Below are 15142 nucleotides of genomic sequence, written 5' to 3'. Positions count from 1 at the left end.
ACCCAGTCCCGTTCACCCATCACCCCCTGTGCTCACTGCCCCGTGTCCTAACTCACACCCAGTCCCGTTCACCCATCACCCTCTGTGCTCGCTGCCCCGTGACCTAACTCACACCCAGTCCCGTTCACCCATCACCCCCTGTGCTCACTGCCCCGTATCCTAAATCGCACCCAGTCCCGTTCACCCATCAGCCACTGTGCTCACTGCCCCGTATCCTAACTCACACCCAGTCCCATTCACCCATCACCCCGTGCTCACTGCCCCGTGTTCTAACTCACACCAGTCCCGTTCCCCCATCACCCCCTGTGCTCACTGCCCCGTGTCCTAACTCACACCCAGTCCCGTTCACCCATCACCCCCTGTGCTCACTGCCCCGTGTCCTAACTCGCACCCAGTCCCGTTCACCCATCGCCCCCTGTGCTCACTGCCCCGTGTCCTAACTCACACCCAGTCCCGTTCACCCATCACCCCCTGTGCTCACTGCCCCGTGTCCTAACTCACACCCAGTTCCGTTCACCCATCACCCCCTGTGCTCACTGCCCCGTGTCCTAACTCACACCCAGTCCCGTTCACCCATCACCCCCTGTGCTCACTGCCCCGTGTCCTAACTCACACCCAGTCCCGTTGACCCATTGCCCCGTGCTCACTGCCCCGTGTCCTAACTCGCACCCAGTCCCGTTCACCCATCGCCCCCTGTGCTCACTGCCCCGTGTCCTAACTCACACCCAGTCTCGTTCATCCATCATCCACTGTGCTCACTGCCACGTGTCCTAACTCACACCCAGTCCCGTTCACCCATCACCCCGTGCTCACTGCCCCGTGTCCTAACTCACACCCAGTCCCGTTCACCCATCACCCCATGTGCTCACTGCCCCATGCCCTAACTCACACCCAGTCCCGTTCACCCATCGCCCCCTGTGCTCACTGCCCCATGTCCTAACTCACACCCAGTCCCGTTCACCCATCACCCCCTGTGCTCACTGCCCCGTGTCCTAACTCACACCCAGTCCCGTTCACCCATCACTCACTGTGCTCACTGCCCCGTGTCCTAACTCACACCCAGTCCCGTTCACCCATCACCCCCTGTGCTCACTGCCCCATGTCCTAACTCACACCCAGTCCCATTCACCCATCACCCCCTGTGCTCACTGCCCCGTGTCCTAACTCACACCCAGTCACGTTCACCCATCACCCCCGTGCTTACTGCCCCGTGCCCTAACTCACACCCAGTCCCGTTCACCCATCACCCCCTGTGCTCACTGCCCCGTGTCCTAACTCGCACCCAGTCCCGTTCACCCATCACCCCCTGTGCTCACTGCCCCGTGTCCTAACTCACACCCAGTCCCGTTCATCCCATCACCCCGTGCTTACTGCCCCGTGTGCTAACTCGCACCCAGTCCCGTTCACCCATCACCCCATGTGCTCACTGCCCCGTGTCCTAACTCACACCCAGTCCCGTTCAACCATCACCCCCTGTGCTCACTGCCCCGTGTCCTAACTCACACCCAGTCCCGTTCACCCATCACCCCATGTGCTCACTGCCCCGTGTTCTAACTCACACCCAGTCCCGTTCACCCATCACCCCCTGTGCTCACTGCCCCGTGTCCTAACTCACACCGTCCCGTTCACCCATCACCCCCTGTGCTCACTGCCCCGGGTCCTAACTCACACCCTGTCCCGTTCACCCATCACCCCCTGTCCTAACTCACACCCAGTCCCGTTCACCCATCACCCCCTGTGCTCACTGCCCCGTGTCCTAACTCACACCCAGTCCCGTTCACCCATCACCCCCTGTGCTCACTGCCCCGTGTCCTAACTCACACCGTCCCGTTCACCCATCACCCCCTGTGCTCACTGCCCCGGGTCCTAACTCACACCCAGTCCCGTTCACCCATCACCCCCTGTGCTCACTGCCCCGGGTCGTAACTCACACCCAGTCCCGTTCACCCATCACCCCCTGTGCTCACTGCCCCGTGTCCTAACTCACACCCAGTCCCGTTCACCCATCACCCCCTGTGCTCACTGCCCCGTGTCCTAACTCGCACCCAGTCCCGTTCACCCATCACCCCCTGTGCTCACTGACCTACAATGGCTCCCGCTTGAGCAACGCCACGATTTAAAAATTCTCCGCCTCATTTTCAAATCCCTCCATGGCCTCACCCCTCCCTATCTCTGTGATCTCCTTCAGCCTTACAACACCGCCCCCCCCATCCCCACCCCTCCACCCCCGAGATCTCTGCACTCCACCAATTCATGCCTCTTGCGCATCCCTGATTCCCATCGCTCCACCATTGGCGGCCATGCCGTCAGCTGCCTGGGCCCAATACTCTGGAATTCCTTTCCTAAACCTCTTCACCTCTCTCCTCCTTTCAGACAATCCTTAAAACATACAACAGTGACTACACTTCAAAAAGTACTGAATTGGCTGTAAAGCGATTTGGGGCATCATTAAGTCGTGAAAGATGCTGTAGAAATGACAGTCTTTCTTTATTTGTCCAAGCTTTTGGCCACCTCTCCTAATAGCTCCCTATGTGGCTCGGTGCCAATCTTTGTCTGATAATCGCTCCTGTGAACCACCTGGGGACGTTTTTACTACATTAAAGGTGTTATATGAATGCAAGTTGTTGTTGTATTTTGTGGTTTGTTATTTGACGCTTGCTCTTGTTGATATAAGACTGTGTGTGTTAAACATTGGATACAGACCCATTTGCAGCTATCCTTGCAAACTGCGTGGGGCGTGGGTGCCTACCAAAGCTCCCTGTAAACTGCGGCAGCGCCCCAGTGATCCTGCGCAGCTGGCTTTTCAATGCTAAGGGGGCCGCACGGCACCAAAATAACAGGGAACATTGGTGCCGACATTGGAAAAGAAAAGGCTTGCATTTCTACAGCGCCTTCCACCACCTCAGGACGTCCCAAAGCGCTCTACAGACAATGAAGTACTTTTGAAGTGGAGTCACTGTTGTAATGTAGGGAACACAGCAGCCAATTTGCGCACAGCAGGATCCCACAAATAGCAATGTGACAATAACCGGATAATCTATTTTGCTGAAGTTGATTGAAGGTTAAATATTGGCCAGAACGCCGGGGATAACTCCCCTGCTCTTCTTCGAAATAGTGCCATGGGATCTTTTACGTCCACCTGAGAGGACAGACAGGGCCTCGGATAAACGTATCATCCTAAAGTTGGCACCTCTGACACTGTAGTGGAAGCTCCCTCAGTACTGCCCCTCCAACAGTGCAACGCTGCCTCAGTACTGCCCCTCCGACAGTGCAGCGCTCCCTCAGTACTGCCCCTCCGACAGTGCAGCGCTCCCTCAGTACTGCCCCTCTGACAGTACGGCGCTCCCTCAGTACTGCCCCTCCGACAGTACGGCGCTCCCTCAGTACTGCCCCTCTGACAGTACGGCGCTCCCTCAGTACTGCCCCTCCGACAGTGCGGCGCTCCCTCAGTACTGCCCCTCCGACAGTGCAGCGCTCCCTCAGTACTGCCCCTCCGACAGTGCGGCGCTCCCTCAGTACTGGTACTGGGAGTGTGGGCCTGGATTTTGTGCTGGAGTCTCTGGAGTATGAGAGAGGGAGTGTTGCCCCCCGAGCGGATCCCTCGCTGGCCGGTAAACCTGGAGAGCCGGAGGCCTCAGGCCAACACCTAGAGTGAGGGTGGAGAGAAAAATAAGGAAGTTTAAAATTTAAAACTACAATCACCCCACAATCCACACTTGCTCAGCACTGAGTGTTCGGTTAATGTCATTTCCCTTCCATTTAAAGTCAACTCTGCTGAAGTGATTCAGCCTAAAACCATTAAACCGCCCGACACAGACCTTTGACCTCGCTCGCCGCGACGCAGGAGTGTTGTGACGTGAAACCCGTGGCGTCACGCGCGTTGCGTCATCGCTTTCGCCCCGTGACGTCACGGCCCCGCCCCCTCCCGAGTGTCGTCATCAAGTCCCCCGCCCGGTGACGTGGTGGCTGCGCGTGCACTCACTCCGTCGGGGCGTCACGTGACACGCGAGCCGGCGGCAAAACTTTCTCACATCATGATAATAATTTTTTTTTAATTCAACGTTAGCATTTTATTTTTCATTCAGCCGAGACGCCGGTAAGGGCAAAATATATTAAAATATAAGCATTGGCGGTGTGTGAGAGCCCGGCCGTTGCTGGGCAACGCCAACATGCCCGGTTGCCGGGGTAACCAAACACAGCCCGGCACAGAGGCCCGGGACCAGCCGGCAGCGCCAGGAGAGAGAGACCCAGGTAACAGAGAGAGAGAGAGAGAGAGAGAGAGACACCGACACCCAGGTAACAGAGAGAGAGAGAGAGAGAGAGAGAGAGAGAGAGACCCAGGTAACAGACCATACCTTGGGGCCAAATATGTAACAACATGTCACAACCTGAGGACTGTTTAAAATTAAGACTGTTTAAAATTAATATTGAACGTACCAAATGAAGTAGAAAGACTGTTTAAAATTAATATTGTTTAAAAGTAATATTGTATGTACCCAACAAATGTCAAATCGATTGACACCTACAGAATGTTGGAAAACTGTACCTTTTTGCTATGTAAGCTTTGGCAATATGGTTCTCTGTAAACTTTCATGCCAATAAAGCATTTGAATTGGAATTGGAATTGGAGAGAGAGAGAGACCCAGGTAAGAGAGAGAGAGAGACCCAGGTAAGAGAGAGAGAGAGACCCAGGTAAGAGAGAGAGAGAGACCCAGGTAAGAGAGAGAGAGAGACCCAGGTAAGAGAGAGAGAGAGACCCAGGTAAGAGAGAGAGAGAGCATTTCCTCCTAAAATGCGAAAAATTCAACACATCAAGAAACATATTGTTCAACAAGCTAAGCCAAACAACCCCAGATTTCAAGGAATTGGATGATCTGTCAAAATTGAGATTAGTCCTAGGAGAAGGAGACAGACCATACCTTGGGGCCAAATATGTAACAACATGTCACAACCTGAGGACTGTTTAAAATTAAGACTGTTTAAAATTAATATTGAACGTACCAAATGAAGTACAAAGACTGTTTAAAATTAATATTGTTTAAAAGTAATATTGTATGTACCCAACAAATGTCAAATCGATTGACACCTACAGAATGTTGGAAAACTGTACCTTTTTGCTATGTAAGCTTTGGCAATATGGTTCTCTGTAAACTTTCATGCCAATAAAGCATTTTAATTGGAATTGGAATTGGAATTGGAGAGAGACCCAGGTAAGAGAGAGAGAGAGACCCAGGTAAGAGAGAGAGAGAGACCCAGGTAAGAGAGAGAGAGAGACCCAGGTAAGAGAGAGAGAGAGAGACCCAGGTAAGAGAGAGAGAGAGAGACCCAGGTAAGAGAGAGAGAGAGACCCAGGTAAGAGAGAGAGAGAGACCCAGGTAAGAGAGAGAGAGAGACCCAGGTAAGAGAGAGAGAGAGAGAGACCCAGGTAAGAGAGAGAGAGAGACCCAGGTAAGAGAGAGAGAGAGACCCAGGTAAGAGAGAGAGAGAGACCCAGGTAAGAGAGAGAGAGAGAGACCCAGGTAAGAGAGAGAGAGAGACCCAGGTAAGAGAGAGAGAGAGACCCAGGTAAGAGAGAGAGAGAGACCCAGGTAAGAGAGAGAGAGAGACCCAGGTAAGAGAGAGAGAGAGACCCAGGTAAGAGAGAGAGAGAGACCCAGGTAAGAGAGAGAGAGAGACCCAGGTAAGAGAGAGAGAGAGACCCAGGTAAGAGAGAGAGAGAGACCCAGGTAAGAGAGAGAGAGAGACCCAGGTAAGAGAGAGAGAGAGACCCAGGTAAGAGAGAGAGAGAGACCCAGGTAAGAGAGAGAGAGAGACCCAGGTAAGAGAGAGAGAGAGACCCAGGTAAGAGAGAGAGAGAGACCCAGGTAAGAGAGAGAGAGAGACCCAGGTAAGAGAGAGAGAGAGACCCAGGTAAGAGAGAGAGAGAGACCCAGGTAAGAGAGAGAGAGAGAGAGAGAGAGAGAGACCCAGGTAACAGAGAGAGAGAGAGATAATATCCTCAGAAAAAACCAAATAGGCTTTCTTCCAAAACACCGCACCGCCGACCATATCTATACCCTTCACACCCTCATTGAAAAACATATACACCAAACAAAAAATGGGAAAATATTTGCCTGTTTCATCGACTTCAAGAAAGCCTTTGACTCTATATGGCACGAAGGGCTCTATTATAAACTTCTTCAATGTGGAATAGGGGGCAAAGTCTATGACCTTATTAAATCAATGTATCTGAAAAACAAATGCGGGGTCAAAATTGGAGACAAACGCACCGATTTCTTCACCCAGAGAAGAGGCGTCCGGCAGGGCTGCAATTTGAGCCCGACCCTGTTCAACATATACATAAATGAATTAGCAGACATGCTGGAGCAAAGCGAGTCACCAGGTCTCCGTCTCCTAGATGGAGAAGTGAAATCCCTGTTCTATGCGGACGACCTGGTTCTGCTGTCTCCCACAGAACAGGGATTACAGCAACAACTAGACCTACTCGACAAATACTGCCAAAATTGGGCTCTAACAGTAAATCTAAAGAAAACCAACATCATGATTTTTCAAAAAAGGCCCAGATGTCAGGAAAACAAATACCAGTTTACCCTCAGTGATATCACTATAGGACACACTATGAGCTACACCTACCTTGGTCTAACTATTACAGCATCAGGGAGCTTCAGCATAGCAGTGAATGCACTAAAAGAAAAAGCCCGAAGAGCCCTATATGCAATAAAAAGAAAATTCTACAACATCCAAATCCCAATCAAAATCTGGCTCAAAATATTTGACAGCATAATCCTGCCCATTGCACTGTACGGTAGTGAAGTATGGGGCCCGCTAAATCACCAAAGCTACACTAAATGGGAAAAACATACAATAGAAGCCCTACATGCAGAATTCTGCCGAAGCATCCTTCGCACCCAAAGGAAAACGCCAACAAATGCATGCAGAGCCGAACTAGGCAGATACCCACTGATAATAAACATCCAAAAACGAGCACTAAACTTCCTAAATCACCTCAAATCTAGCTCTCCAGACACCCTTCATTTCAAAGCCTTTCAGACCCAAGAGCTAAACCCAGAAAAGAGTCCCCTGAGTCAGCTGCTACGGAAACTAAGTACTCAGCCGGACCCTGACCAGCCCCAGACCAACACAGCCGCCCAAACACCAATCCGAGTGAACCAAATCATTAAAAAATGCAAAGAAACCTACCTGGAACATTGGAACAAAATAACCGAAAGCCAAAGCAGATTAGAATGTTACCGGGCCCTAAAAAGAGAATATAAACTGGCAGACTACCTCACGACCATCAGAGACACAAAACAGAGACAGACCCTCACCAGGTACAGACTAAGCGACCACCAACTGGAAATTGAAAAAGGCAGATACAAGAAATCCTGGCAGCCTAGAGAGAATAGAATATGCGATCAATGTCTGGCTGGCGAGGTTGAAACAGAAATGCATTTCCTCCTAAAATGCGAAAAATTCAACACATCAAGAAACATATTATTCAACAAGCTAAGCCAAACAACCCCAGATTTCAAGGAATTGGATGATCTGTCAAAATTGAGATTAGTCCTAGGAGAAGGAGACAGACCATACCTTGGGGCCAAATATGTAACAACATGTCACAACCTGAGGACTGTTTAAAATTAAGACTGTTTAAAATTAATATTGAACGTACCAAATGAAGTACAAAGACTGTTTAAAATTAATATTGTTTAAAAGTAATATTGTATGTACCCAACAAATGTCAAATCGATTGACACCTACAGAATGTTGGAAAACTGTACCTTTTTGCTATGTAAGCTTTGGCAATATGGTTCTCTGTAAACTTTCATGCCAATAAAGCATTTTAATTGGAATTGGAATTGGAATTGGAGAGAGAGAGACCCAGGTAACAGCGAGAGAGAGAGAGAGAGACCCAAGTAACAGAGAGAGAGAGACCCAGGTAACAGCGAGAGAGAGAGAGAGAGAGACCCAGGTGAGAGAGAGAGACCCAGGTGAGAGAGAGAGAAACAGAGAGAGAGAGAGACCCAGGTAACAGAGAGAGAGAGAGAGAGAGACCCAGGTAACAGAGAGAGAGAGAGAGGGAGCTTCAGCATAGCAGTGAATGCACTAAAAGAAAAAGCCCGAAGAGCCCTATATGCAATAAAAAGAAAATTCTACAACATCCAAATCCCAATCAAAATCTGGCTCAAAATATTTGACAGCATAATCCTGCCCATTGCACTGTACGGTAGTGAAGTATGGGGCCCACTAAATCACCAAAGCTACACTAAATGGGAAAAACACACAATAGAAGCCCTACATGCAGAATTCTGCCGAAGCATCCTTCGCACCCAAAGAAAAACGCCAACAAATGCATGCAGAGCCGAACTAGGCAGATACCCACTGATAATAAACATCCAAAAACGAGCACTAAACTTCCTAAATCACCTCAAATCTAGCTCCCCAGACACCCTTCATTTCAAAGCCTTTCAGACCCAAGAGCTAAACCCAGAAAAGAGTCCCCTGAGTCAGCTGCTACTGAAACTAAGTACTCAGCCGGACCCTGACCAGCCCCAGACCAACACAGCCGTCCAAACACCAATCCGAGTGAACCAAATCATTAAAAAATGCAAAGAAACCTACCTGGAACATTGGAACAAAATAACCAAAAGCCAAAGCAGATTAGAATGTTACCGGGCCCTAAAAAGAGAATATAAACTGGCAGACTACCTCACGACCATCAGAGACACAAAACAGAGACAGACCCTCACCAGGTACAGACTAAGCGACCACCAACTGGAAATTGAAAAAGGCAGATACAAGAAATCCTGGCAGCCTAGAGAGAATAGAATATGCGATCAATGTCTGGCTGGCGAGGTTGAAACAGAAATGCATTTCCTCCTAAAATGCGAAAAATTCAACACATCAAGAAACATATTATTCAACAAGCTAAGCCAAACAACCCCAGATTTCAAGGAATTGGATGATCTGTCAAAATTGAGATTAGTCCTAGGAGAAGGAGACAGACCATACCTTGGGGCCAAATATGTAACAACATGTCACAACCTGAGGACTGTTTAAAATTAAGACTGTTTAAAATTAATATTGAACGTACCAAATGAAGTACAAAGACTGTTTAAAATTAATATTGTTTAAAAGTAATATTGTATGTACCCAACAAATGTCAAATCGATTGACACCTACAGAATGTTAGAAAACTGTACCTTTTTGCAATGTAAGCTTTGGTAATATGGTTCTCTGTAAACTTTCATGCCAATAAAGCATTTGAATTGAATTGAATTGAGAGAGAAACAGAGAGAGAGAGAGAGAGAGAGGGAGACCCAGGTAACAGAGAGAGAGAGAGAGAGACCCAGGTAACAGAGAGAGAGAGAGAGAGAGACCCAGGTAACAGAGAGAGAGAGAGAGAGAGTCCCAGGTAACAGAGAGAGAGAGAGAGAGAGACCCAGGTAACAGAGAGAGAGAGAGAGAGACCCAGGTAACAGAGAGAGAGAGAGAGAGAGAGAGGGAGACCCAGGTAACAGAGAGAGAGAGAGAGAGACCCAGGTAAAAGCGGAAACAAATCAGACCCAAATAACTACCGCGGCATCTGTGTCAACAGTTGTCTAGGGAAGTTATTCTGCAGTATTCTAAATAGTAGATTACTTGATTTTCTTAACAAACATAATATCCTCAGAAAAAACCAAATAGGCTTTCTTCCAAAACACCGCACCGCCGACCATATCTATACCCTTCACACCCTCATTGAAAAACATATACACCAAACAAAAAATGGGAAAATATTCGCCTGTTTCATCGACTTCAAGAAAGCCTTTGACTCTATATGGCACGAAGGGCTCTATTATAAACTTCTTCAATGTGGAATAGGGGGCAAAGTCTATGACCTTATTAAATCAATGTATCTGAAAAACAAATGCGGGGTCAAAATTGGAGACAAACGCACCGATTTCTTCACCCAGAGAAGAGGCGTCCGGCAGGGCTGCAATTTGAGCCCGACCCTGTTCAACATATACATAAATGAATTAGCAGACATGCTGGAGCAAAGCGAGTCACCAGGTCTCCGTCTCCTAGATGGAGAAGTGAAATCCCTGTTCTATGCGGACGACCTGGTTCTGCTGTCTCCCACAGAACAGGGATTACAGCAACAACTAGACCTACTCGACAAATACTGCCAAAATTGGGCTCTAACAGTAAATCTAAAGAAAACCAACATCATGATTTTTCAAAAAAGGCCCAGATGTCAGGAAAACAAATACCAGTTTACCCTCAGTGATATCACTATAGGACACACTATGAGCTACACCTACCTTGGTCTAACTATTACAGCATCAGGGAGCTTCAGCATAGCAGTGAATGCACTAAAAGAAAAAGCCCGAAGAGCCCTATATGCAATAAAAAGAAAATTCTACAACATCCAAATCCCAATCAAAATCTGGCTCAAAATATTTGACAGCATAATCCTGCCCATTGCACTGTACGGTAGTGAAGTATGGGGCCCGCTAAATCACCAAAGCTACACTAAATGGGAAAAACATACAATAGAAGCCCTACATGCAGAATTCTGCCGAAGCATCCTTCGCACCCAAAGGAAAACGCCAACAAATGCATGCAGAGCCGAACTAGGCAGATACCCACTGATAATAAACATCCAAAAACGAGCACTAAACTTCCTAAATCACCTCAAATCTAGCTCCCCAGACACCCTTCATTTCAAAGCCTTTCAGACCCAAGAGCTAAACCCAGAAAAGAGTCCCCTGAGTCAGCTGCTACGGAAACTAAGTACTCAGCCGGACCCTGACCAGCCCCAGACCAACACAGCCGCCCAAACACCAATCCGAGTGAACCAAATCATTAAAAAATGCAAAGAAACCTACCTGGAACATTGGAACAAAATAACCGAAAGCCAAAGCAGATTAGAATGTTACCGGGCCCTAAAAAGAGAATATAAACTGGCAGACTACCTCACGACCATCAGAGACACAAAACAGAGACAGACCCTCACCAGGTACAGACTAAGCGACCACCAACTGGAAATTGAAAAAGGCAGATACAAGAAATCCTGGCAGCCTAGAGAGAATAGAATATGCGATCAATGTCTGGCTGGCGAGGTTGAAACAGAAATGCATTTCCTCCTAAAATGCGAAAAATTCAACACATCAAGAAACATATTATTCAACAAGCTAAGCCAAACAACCCCAGATTTCAAGGAATTGGATGATCTGTCAAAATTGAGATTAGTCCTAGGAGAAGGAGACAGACCATACCTTGGGGCCAAATATGTAACAACATGTCACAACCTGAGGACTGTTTAAAATTAAGACTGTTTAAAATTAATATTGAACGTACCAAATGAAGTACAAAGACTGTTTAAAATTAATATTGTTTAAAAGTAATATTGTATGTACCCAACAAATGTCAAATCGATTGACACCTACAGAATGTTGGAAAACTGTACCTTTTTGCTATGTAAGCTTTGGCAATATGGTTCTCTGTAAACTTTCATGCCAATAAAGCATTTTAATTGGAATTGGAATTGGAGAGAGAGAGAGAGACAAACAGACCCAACCCCTCCCCCAGGTCAGAGAGGGAGGGGCGTGAGCAGCAGCAATGGGCACATGTAACAGAGGGGCGCAGGCAGCAGGGACGACGAACAGGGTGGCGCAGGTAATTGAGAGAGGCACAGGGAACGGGCCCAGGTAACGTGGCAGGTACATCTAACAGGGTACAGGGAACGTGGAACAGGTTATCAGAGTTACATGGCCAGGAAACCGCTCGAGGTACAGAGACAGGAACAGATACAGGTTACAGGGAACAGGTACCCGGGCAGGCACTCCAGCTCTCAGCCTGTGCTCATTGGATAATAGTCACTTTCATGTTTTATTACCCTTTAAACTTTTTCTTACCATAAATTTTCTTCTAATATTTGTTGTAACTCTAAATGCAAATTGTTTTTCTCAATTGCCAGCCCCTTTAAATTGGTGCTCATTTTTCTAACTCCACCGCCCCACCCCGCTTCTCCCCAGCCCCCCAAGTATGCATTTATTGGAATGTTGCAAATGAGGCGGCATACCAAGGGGAAGCATTTGCAGGGCTATGGGGGAAGGACTGGGGTCGTGGGACCTGTCTTTCAAAGTGGCAGTACAGGCACGATGGGCTGAATGGTCTCCTCCTGTGTTGCATCATTTTATGGAGAAGGTGCCAGTTTTGATTTCTGGGTCTGTCCTGTTGGCATGCTACACTTAGCCTCAGCACCCCTTGGGCTAGGAGAGGGAGAAGAGGGAATCAGCCAGGGGTCATGTTCCCTACCACTATCGAGCGAGTCTAGCTGCAAAATGTGTCTTGTGTGGACTGGATTGGTCTCCCATGGTCGAGTGACCTGCAGCTCATTATATTGTCACTCATTGTCAGTCTTGTTTTTTTATTCATTCAAGGCCAGCATTTATTGCCCATCCCTAATTACCCTCGAGAAGGTGACGGTGAGCCGCCTTCTTGAACCGCTGCAGTCCGTGTGGTGAAGGTGCTCCCACAGTGCTGTTAGAGAGGGAGTTCCAGGATTTTGACCCAGCGACGATGAAGGATCGGCGATATATTTCCAAGTCAGGATGGTGTGTGACTTGAAGGGGAACTTGGAGGTGGTGGTGTTCCCGTGCGCCTGCTGCCCTTGTCCTTCTAGTTGGAAGAGGTTGCGGGTTTGGGAGGTGCTGCCGAAGAAGCCTTGGCGAGTTGCTGCAGTGCATCTTGTAGATGGTACACACTGCAGCCACGGTGCGCCGGTGGTGGAGGGAGTGAATGTTAAAGATGGTGGATGGGGTGCCAATCAAACGGGCTCTTTGTCCTGGATGGTGTCGAGCTTCTCGAGTGTTGTTGGAGCTGCACTCATCCAGGCAAGTGGAGAGTATTCCATCACACTCCTGACTTGTGCCTTGTAGATGGTGGAAAGGCTTTGGGGAGTCAGGAGGTGAGACACTTGCCACAGAATACCCAGCCTCTGACTTGCTCTTGTAGGGTTTCTACGTGGCTGAGTACCACACAATAAGAACGTAAGAAATAGGAGCAGGAGTCGGCCATTCGGCCCCTCGAGCCTGCTCCGCCATTCAATGAGATCAGGGCTGATCTTCTACCTCATCTCCACTTTCCTGCACTATCCCCATATCCCTCGATTCCCTTAATATTCAAAAATCGATCGATCTCGGCCTTGAATATACTCAACGACTGAGCCTCCACAGCCCTCTGGGGTAGAGAATTCCAAAGATTCACCACCCTCTGAGTGAAGAAATTCCTCCTCATCTCAGTCCTAAATGGCCGACCCCTTATTCTGAGACTGTGACCCCTGGTTCTAGACTCTCCAGCCAGGGGAAACATCCTCCCTGCATCTACCCTGTCAAGCCCTGTAAGAATTTTGTATGTTTCAATGAGATCGCCTCTCATTCTTCTAAACTCTAGAGAATATAGGCCTAGTCTACTCAATCTCTCCTCATAGGACAATCCCCCTATTCCCAGGAACCAGTCTGGTGGACCTTCGCTGCACTCCCTTTATGGCAAATGTATCCTTTTAAGGAGACCAAAACTGTACACAGTACTCCCGGTGTGGTCTCACCAGGGCCCTATATATTTGCAGTAAGATGTCTTTACTCTTATACTCAAATCCTCTTGTAATAAAGGCCAACATACCATTTGCTTTCCTAATTGCTTGCTGTACCTGCATGTTAACTTTCAGTGATTCGTGTACAAGGACACCCAGGTCCCTCTGAACACCAACATTTCCCAATCTCTCACCATTTAAAAAATACTCTGCTTTTCTATTTTTCCTACCAAAGTGGATAACTTCACATTTCTCCACATTATATTTCATTTGCCATGTTCTTGCCCACTCACTTAGCCTGTCTATATCCCCTTGAAGCCTCTTTGCATCATCCTCACAACTTACATTCCCACCTAGCTTTGTATCATCAGCAAACTTGGATATATTACATTTGGTCCCCTCATCCAAATCATTGATGTAGATTGTGAATAGCTGAGGCCCAAGCACTGATCCTTGCGGTACCCCACTAGTTACAGCCTGCCAACCCGAAAATGACCCGTTTATTCCTACTCTCTGTTTTGTGTCCATTAACCAATCCTCAATCCATGCTAGTATATTACCCCCAATCCCACGAGCCCTAATTTGGTTTAATAACCTCTTGTGTGGCACCTTATCGAATGCCTTCTGAAAATCCAAATACCCCACATCCACTGGTTCCCCTTTATCTATTCTGCTAGTTACAACCTCATAACAGATTCGTCAAACGTGATCTCCCTTTCATAAATCCGTGTCGACTCTGCCCAATCCTATTATTATTTTCTAAGTGCCCTGTTACCACGTCCTTACTAATAGATTCTAGCATTTTCCCTACTACTGATGTCAGTCTAACTGGTCTGTCGTTCCCCATTTTCTCTCTCCCTCCTTTCTTAAATAGTGGGGTTACATTTGCTACATTCTAATCTGTGGGAACAGTTCTAGAATCTATGGAATGTTGGAAGATGACAACCAATGCATCCACTATCTCTATAGCCACCTCTTTCAAAACCCTAGGATGTAGACCATCAGGTCCAGGGGATTTATCGTCTTTCAGTCCCATTAATTTCTCCAGTACTATTTTTTCACGAATACTAATTTCTTTCAGTTCCTCATTCTCGCTGGACCCTTGGTTCTTCACTATTTCCGGGAAGTTTTTTACGACTTCTTCCGTGAAGACAGACTGGGTTTTGCCAGCCGAGATGAGTTGGGGGCGGGACTGCTGCCTTCCGGGTTCTAGTCCCGTCCCCAGCGACGTCTGATGAACAAATGCTATTTTGCCCTGATTGGCCTTGTTAAGCCCCACCCTGCGGGCTAGCCAGTCAATTAAGGGAAAACTGGTGTCAGATGAAGTCAGTGCATGACGCTTCATCTGCTGGTTTTCTTAAAGGGACGGGTCCCATAATTTTTTGCCAGATGAATTGTCAGTGTTTGACAGCATTGAGGTGCTGACACTGACGACCACTGTCCAAAGGTGAGCCCTTGTACCCAGGCTCACCTTATAAGAACATAAGAACATAAGAAATAGGAGCAGGAGTAGGCCAATCGGCCCCTCGAGCCTGCTCTGCCATTCAATAAGATCATGGCTGA

General features: G+C 47.9%; 1 protein-coding gene across 3 annotated transcripts in view; it reads left to right on the top strand.

Annotated features, from left to right (window-relative positions):
• The first annotated feature begins 4146 nt into the window (after nucleotides 1–4146).
• cfap100 (cilia and flagella associated protein 100) overlaps nucleotides 4147–15142 on the top strand; it is an 84136-nt gene continuing 73140 nt past the window's right edge. Inside the window, exon 1 of one of the 3 annotated variants that reach the window (XM_086002155.1) lies at nucleotides 4147–4251. The gene's annotated coding sequence lies outside the window, so the exon portion shown is untranslated. Of the gene's footprint in view, nucleotides 4297–15142 lie in introns of all 3 variants that reach the window. The other 2 variants (XM_086002154.1, XM_086002157.1) reach the window with 2 other exon arrangements.

The sequence above is a fragment of the Somniosus microcephalus genome, chromosome 11, assembly GCF_052327205.1.
Source record: "Somniosus microcephalus isolate GS21.2 chromosome 11, FLI_Smic_1.0, whole genome shotgun sequence".
Classification (NCBI taxonomy): Eukaryota; Metazoa; Chordata; class Chondrichthyes; order Squaliformes; family Somniosidae; genus Somniosus; species Somniosus microcephalus.
Note: the sequence above shows the minus strand (reverse complement) of the source record. Positions and strands in the feature narration are given on the sequence as shown.